Below are 8,808 nucleotides of genomic sequence, written 5' to 3'. Positions count from 1 at the left end.
TGCGCACGTGACCAGATGGCCAGCGCCATATTTGCATTACATCTCTGTCAATCACTGAAATGACGACCATTGAGGGAGTGGCTATAGTTTTGACCTTGTTTCGTGGCTAGCACTGGCAAGGAACATTGGCTGGAGGTTCGATGCTATAAATTTGCAAGGATAAATCATGGACATCGAAGGATCATATTTATTGCACAGCACCCCCCCATGTACAAACATAACTATTTTTTATTTATTTATTTATTTATTTATTTATTTATTTATTTATTTATTTATTTATTTATTTATTTATTTATTTATTTATTTATTTATTTATTTATTTATTTATTTATTTATTTATTTATTATTACTTATGTACTTAGGCGACAAAAAAACCCTGTTCTACGGGCCCGACCGACCCAGATTTTGAACAAATTGAGAAATAGAAATAATTTTTTTCGATACAAATAAATGTTTTTTTATTTTCTCAAATTGCAAATTATTTACAGATTTTGGTGATTTTTTGGGTTATTTCAACAACAAAAACCGACCGATCGACCCTACTTGAAAGGTCCGTCCGCCCGTAGAACAGAGTTTTTTTTTTCTTAGCCTCACTTATAATTTTACAAATATTATTTGTTCCCCCTTTCGGCTAAGCAAAACCCACCTCCCCCCTTACACTCATAAATTAATTGTTTTTTGCTAAGTTTCCCCTTCCGTGTAAAGTAAAACATTATAAGCCGTTTGAACCAAACTGAACAAAATTGACGTATACAATTACAATATATAATACCATGACAATAATGTGTATGACGACCATACTAGAAGAATAAACCATGCATAACATACGTGATTGTACGTCAAATTGTCATATAACGTATGAGCGTGATGTATAGTATACGAGTCTTCCTCAACATCTTCCAGCCGGGATGATTAGATCATGTACAGTCATCTACGTATTTATACTCTAAATTGTACGTCAAAGGGTGTACAGATTACCGATTAGCATGGGGGACACAAAAAGGTGCTTAAAAACACATTTTGAATTTGGTTTTTTTTGGTCCATTTTGATACTTAATTAAATGTGAGCGAGCGAATGAGTAAGTTGGGGTTGAGGAAGTTGGGCGGGGACAACTAGCCTATTAAGTTCGAGAGGGTCATTATTCCGAAAAGGGCTAAAGTTATAGTTTCGTCAATTTAAGTTAAAATTAGAGTTAAAATTAGGGTCAGGGTTATGTTCAGTGGCGGTACTACGAGGGGGGAGTGGAAATACTTATCTTGACTCCCAAATAAATAAATCCATGACCCATTCCTCCTGAAGAAAATGGCAGCCCCTAAGTTCCCTATCAAAAAAAAAAAAAATTATCAAATAACATCATCGGCAGCTACTCAGTTCTGACCTTAATGCCATTAATAATTTCGTCATCAATATGGCCAATTACCACGCCCATTTAGCACGGAAATACTGAAATACAAGTTTTTAAATTAGCTATATCTAGCTTTTCCGTCATTATTTTTTTTTGTCCGTAATGGAAAATCTAAATAAAGAGTGTATGTTTCGCTCAAATTATTTTGTCCTTTGCAATCAATGCCACTATTTTGCAAAAACAATTTTCCTTGTAACCTGCGTGTGGAATTTGTGTACATCCGGGTACCTTGCATCGTTGAACACGGTATGGCGACTTGTAGATGTCACGTGCGCATTTATATTAGCGCATTTATATATATACCCGAAGTCCACTGATTAAGAAACACATGTACTCAGGAAAGTTATAAGTACAATCAGTTAGCTTTCTTGGACTGCCTTGTTCGAATGAGCCCTACACAACCCTATATTGACCAATAATCCTTAGAATTGGGTCATATCATATCGGTTACTGGTTAGTTGCTAAATGGTGTGATATAAACTTGTAGTAGCGGACGAAATGTAAAGCGGTTTCATGACCATTTAATTTAGATTCTAACGCGCTATGCAAATCCATATTTTACATTTTTAATTGTAAGTTATAAATTTCCCCTCATGATCATTATATCTTGTTTGGTGTTGCTTTTTTATTTGTTGCAGCGTCAGTTCGTCAATCATTATTGAAATCGTCCACCATTAATAAAAACAATGAAATAGGTCTTGGTCGTATGTATGTGAGTTTACACGACGCAGTATTGAGTTGTATGGATGGCGGTCGGTCAAGGCGCGGTACTTATGTAAGTTTAAATAAGCATGTAAATTCCAGCATAATTTTTAACTTTTTAATCTTTAAATCTTCATTAGCAAGAATAAATCAAAATATTAAAAGAAACAACATTTTTAGATACTTAGGTACAACATCTTTTTTGGTCCTATAGCGCTATCGGTGACCGAAGAGGTACCGATGTCACTTTTTATCGTACCCTGAACATTTGTACAGTACATTCGTTTTTTATAAAAAAGAAAAACAATAACACTATGCTATGGGACCAAATATGATGTAGTGCCCTATTGAAATTAAGTAAGATCTTTGTTACTTTCGTTTTTTATACATAGCTTGAAGTATTGGAAAACATGACAGCAATGGGTGCTACTAACAATCTCGACAAATTGACCATGGAGATGGATATACCTGGAAAACCTTCTGGCATTGAAGGAAACGCTACACATGTAAAAGAAAAACCCATTGAAACCCAATTCAGTGAATGACGGAATTACTAATATTAGTTATATACCTGATACATATCCTGGAGCAATACATGACAGTGGCGTACCGTGGCCGCTCCTACCCCGGGGGCTGAAGAAAATTCAATTTTGCCGCCCCTTCGTCAACAGCCCGAAAAGGTTGACCCAATTTTTTTTTTCGGTGGTTTGAAAAAGTGAAGAGCAAAAACAAAAACAAAAAGGATTAAGGATTATAGGCTCTAGCGCCCTAAAAACAACACATTTTCATGTATAGTTCCATTTCTTCCGCCCTTTTTTCTTTACTAATTCTTTTTGCCGCCCTTCGTTTTGCCGCCCCTGTTTTCTGCCGCCCCTTCTTCTTCCGCCGCCCCTTCATTTTGGCCGCCCCTACTTTTACCCCAGGCTCACGCCCCCAAAGCCCACCCCGCCCCAAAAAATACCCGCATGCATGATAACGAAAACACACCGTTGTAATTACAAACGTACTCTGTGATACTAAAAGTATTACACCATTGCTATCACGCCAGTATAAGTGAAAGCAATGGTGTAAAAGTAAGGTTATTTTATCGAGTCAACACTTTGACTTTTCTGCACGAATCTACAGTTTGAGTGCAGATTCGTACAGAGAAGCGCGAATTTGTACACAACATCTACAGTTTATTGAATAGCATTAGGCCCTGACAATGGCTATCTTTTAAATTTACCGTTTTAGTTCCCGAATAGAGGGAGTATGGTCACTGAAAAGATCAGTGTTTTATGGATAAATGTAATAGCTAGAGTATGTACGATGGGCAAGTGGGCTTCAGACAAGTCTAGCTTATGTTAAGCTTAATCATGAAATGTGAGGTGAATGTAGTCTAGTCAAAAAGAATATCAGTGATGATTTAATAATATATGCAATAAGAAAGGGTAAAACAATGAAAGGTATGCATAAAACTGATGAGTATCATGTTTATAAAATTTTAATGAAATTAAAGTTCTATATAGTCCTAAATTCTATATATGATATATCAAAAAATTTGACATTCAATATTATTATTATTTATATCAGGCATTTGCTATGCGGTAAAATGAAAATTTAAGCTTACTTAGAAACCGGGCCTAACTAATGTGTATTGTAATGAAAGATCACCTTTTGATCTTCTTGTTTTCTGCTCTTTACTCGCCAAAGACAATTTCGGAATATATACAGGTTTATTATGTGGATTATATTTATATATATATTTATGAGGTTATCATCATCCAGAATTGCCGCAAATTAAGTTTGTGACTTTACTTGTTTATACAGTACGAAATCACCTGTGAGCCGATACGGTGTCTGTATTGCTGTGCTGTTGTATTGTGGCGCGTGCTGGTGCTGTCAGGTGCTATCACCATAGTAACGCGCGTGGCGTACGAGATACTCGCACATTATTAAAAACATTATTGCATCCAGGTATTTTGCAAAATTGTACAATATACAGTTTTATTGTATCGCTCAAAAGCCTGCTATGAATAATAATATATTATGTAGCATAATATGTTTGACGACGTAAATAGGCATATTCCTAAGAAATCTAAGGGTTTTAGAGCTACCCCTTACCAATTTCATTGGTCATCTGCGTCATACCTGCAGGCATTTCAATTCCTCCGGGGAGAATTATAACCAATCGTAGCTCTTCTTACTAAGATTGGTAACTAATTATTTTTCCGCGGAGATATTCGTAGCCAAATATTTGTTGATGTGTCCAATGCACTTCCCCCTTCGGGGCTCGTGCATTAGACGCATCAATATCAGCGCGTGTGCATTATTTGGTCTAATTTCTCGAGCAACAAGTAATACGCATTCATTAACCTATTTCATACACGAGAAGAAAAATAAACACGTGCTTTTTCTATTTTAATAACAAATTATCACTAAAAATGTTGGAAAATAGAAACAAATGTAAATGCATCAACCCGTCCGGAAAATGAATCAAGCCTACGGGACGCGAAGTGTGCGAAACACTGCGCGTAGTACGCGGAGTGCACAATATAGACCTTTTTCTGATGACGTCACCTAATTGATATTGTGGTCTGAGATGTAAACAAACATGCGTTTCTCACATGTCCACGATGTAAAAACACCAAATATTGCGTATTTTTTCTGTTTTGTCATATTTCACGTTAGCTTCCATAAAATAATTGTTTACGGGAACTGTATACTAGTAACCTTTGTTCCAGTTAGTTTTGATGCCATAAAATACAAAAGATACGGAAAAACCGCGATGCTATTTAAAATTCAATCTTTGTTTTGTTTCACAGTTTTGTTTTTACACCGTGAAGAACTAAACGCGTACTGCGAGCTGGCAATTCCGCGCAAGACGCCTAGAGTAGCGCAAAGTTGATCGCGCGCGCCGGCGCGGTATTTGCGTTTGGGTGCTGATCACTCGAATGCTGGACCCCAATATCGATTGATTGGTGACGTCTGAGAAAAAGGTCTATACACAATCAATGAATGTTTTGGGATTTTTCTAACGCTTGCTCTGATTGGTTCTTGCTATCAAAAATTGTATGAAAGCTATAATGTATACTAAGGTTATTAGGTTATCCCGATCCCTAGCCGTCTCAAAGTGTCACATGACCAGCCCATCGGGTCATGAAGTCTGATGAAATCTGATGGTTTCAGACGCAACGTAGCAAGTTGCAAATAATCTAAGTTCCAGTATTTGATTTAATTCAAAACCTTGTGTTGTTAGGTTATTTTCTTAGTCAATTAAAATTACGCCAAGGAAAAAAAAATCCCCGAAGAAATAATCGTGACATCTTTGTCGTAACTGGAGAATTTTTCCGCGGAAAAAATATGTGGGTCAATGTTGATTCTTCTATTAAAGATTCTATGAATAAACAATCCTTTAAGAATTTGTATAATATATAGTTTCTTTTAGAAATAGATAGAAATAAATAAAGAAAAATTTGGTATTGTCATCTATACAATCCCAGTACCCAGTAATATTGCTCGCTTTTTAAGTGCAATTTTGTATATGTATTAATATTTCGGTGCTTTGAAATATGTCATAATTTTTTGTATCGAATTTTTTATACCTACCACAGGATTTGTTTTTTATTTTACTTTTTTTGTGAGTGGTGGGGAATTTTCAAAATGTTGGACCCTCTCGATGTCTATATATATGGTAGCATTTTGCCAATGGAGGTGTGTGCGTCACACCCTCTCAACCGACTTGGCTTGTTTTAAACTGAAATTAATAATAAGTTTAATTTGTCAAAAAATAATGAAACAAAATGCTGTTTGTACGACCAATTACAATTAAACAAGAAAAAGACTTACTTTGATGATGCTTCATAATAAATAATTTCGTAAAACATTAAAGAAAACATCGGGTACTCTGGTTCCAGCTATCCTGCAGATCTCAATTTCATGAATCGTAATACAAGTATGCATATTCCACGGTTTTAATGGGACTCGAACCAGCGATCTGTTAGGCTCAACATCGTTTTTGGTACTATATCACTATCGGTGCCCGAAGAGGTACCGATGACACTTGTTACCGTACCCTGAACATTTGTACGGTGCATTCGTTTTTATTTAAATGGTACAATTTATTACATCTCCAGGGAGTAATGTTAAGTCATAGTAAAATATAAAACATAAATCTCAAAAAGTTGACCGGAAAATACACGAATCCCTAACATTTTCAAGTCAGTTTTCATAATAGGTTTCGTAGTTCAGGGATTAATGACGTCAAATATATCATATCGAGGGTTCAGAACCAGAAAACCGTAACTCACTATGATCATCTTTCACAAAATGAGCATAAAGTTTGCTCCTTGCTTAGGTCTTCAAAATTCAATAGTTCCTTCACAATGTCTTTTCGTTTCCTATTGAATTTTGTCATGATTAATGGACTGTATCTTCTATAGTGCCCTGGCGACTTAATGCTCATTTTGTGGGAGCAGGAGATTTTGAGTTGAGGCTTTCTGGCTCTCAACCCTCGATATTTGAGTTTCAAATTGCTAAAAACTGGTCGCAAGTTGCAACAGAGCTCTCTAGGCTATTTTTAAAATTCACTTATTTCATAATTTTTATACATCTTTATTGGTAGATGCCCATTTTTAGGCTTTTTCGCATCCAATAACGATAAGACTATGTACAGGTTGACCCATTGGTTGTAGCAGAACGAGGGTTTTTATGTTTCTTTTATCTACAGAAATATGTTTAACTCCATCACAAACCTGATTTTTGTTCATTTTAAATTTTAAATTACATATCTTTTGAAAACAAAAAAAATTGGAAAGGCCTGGTTTCTCGACGTCTTCTCGAATCGATAAATCTGAATTATTCAAAAAACCTGGCCAAGTTTTGAATTTGTAATGAAAAGTGTAGTTTAATATTTAATGTTTTATGCTCTAAACAATAATTGGTTTTCTACCTGAAAATGACATCCCCATTGCAGAAGATTTCTGAATTCTAACAAAATACAACAGTTTAAATTGTTCACGATCCATCCATCTTTATCCATAAAAAGGTGTGGACGATTTTGAATTCCAAACAAAATTGATTATACGTAAATTAAGTAATTCTTGGCCAAGCTGGAACATGCGCGTTGCGTCCATGTAGCGTACTAAGCGAGTACGCAATGTAAGACGCGTGTATGCTTTCTTCTGTACCACGCATGTGTTTATCGCGGAGCCACTAGCGTTCATAATTTTTGAGATTGGCCAAGAATTACTTAATTTACCTGTAGTCGGCAATATTGTGCACCATTTAACTGGGTGTTATTAATGTTAACAACTTTTAGGTGGAATTTCTCATAGAACTAGCGAACAGCCTGCGCTCACGCTGATCTGGCCATGTGAATCTTCTACAGGGTGTGTGTGGATTTTTACATTTCTTAATATAACTTAAAGGCCCATTCAATGATTTGCCCATAGTCATAGATGTGCTAACATAGCCTGCGAGTGGTTCTGCCGAAAGCCTTATATTTAAGACAAAATAAGACATTTTACACGAATCTGTAATTTAGATACTGACAGTATCTAAATTAGCTACATATATTTGTAAGTAATTACTTCGTCAGTACTGCTGTTTTCTTCGTTTTTTTGCCAAATTTGTCATTTCAAAAATACTAAATGACAATTTCAATGACTTATCCTTCACTTTTAAGCAATTTATAAACAAAACTGAATGGGTCTTTAAAGACTGCTGACTAATGCCCAAAGCACATCATATCACAATCTTAAAGATGCTCATTTGGATAGTTCAATGTTCACCTCCTATGTCAATGTCCAATGCTTTTCAATCTCGTGCTATACGCTCTGTGACGAAATAAACATGAATGTTAATACATAGTGTACAGCTTCACCCCGTGGTTGTATGACGTTCAACGTATGGTTTAACACGAGATTGCCTAACTCTTAGATAATGTGAGCATTAATCTTTAGAGCAAATACCGGTGGCAGTTTTTGAAGGAGATAAAATGATTTATCAACCCTTTCATACAAACCTTATAACAAAGGCTAACAGAATCCTGAATTGTGCATGTATCGGAAAATAATTTATATATTAAATTACGGCCAAAGGAGGCTCAATGGAATACGTTTTTAATTGACTTTCAATTACTTGGTTCATAAGGTAAGTTAGAGTGGGTTTGTTTGTTCTGCTGCAGAAACTTCAAGAAGGAGAACATCGCACTGAACAATGCAAATCATTTGAGAGGATAAATCGCTGTCGTAGTGCACGTTAGTAATTTTTGGTTACTGCTCCAAACCTGGGCTCATACACCTGTTCCGAATTTTGATATGCCACAGGCTTTGTGTTGTGATCATTTCGATCAGTGGTTCGTAACAATGAAAGCGTGATCCAGTAAACCTAGCAACGGCCATATTCTAACGAATTGCACCCGACAATCAAAGCTCCCAGCAAACATAAAAATGATTTAAAAACGTTATAAACGTGGTTTGGTTTTGGCTTAAATAACGTTTAAATGTTGGGTTATATAGAGGTCATAAAAATATTTTTCTGAAAACTGTTGCCAACATTTTATTATATAAGATTTTTGCACAGATTTTTGCACAAAATTTGCTAACACTTACATAAAATTAGGTCTATGTTAGACTCATTTGCACCAAATTTTTAAAATGTTTTTGCATGTTAGTAAGACGATTTATATCCTACTATCATCCTGATTATTATTATTATT

Source organism: Amphiura filiformis, chromosome 6 (genome assembly GCF_039555335.1).
Source record: "Amphiura filiformis chromosome 6, Afil_fr2py, whole genome shotgun sequence".
Taxonomy (NCBI): Eukaryota; Metazoa; Echinodermata; class Ophiuroidea; order Amphilepidida; family Amphiuridae; genus Amphiura; species Amphiura filiformis.
Note: the sequence above shows the minus strand (reverse complement) of the source record.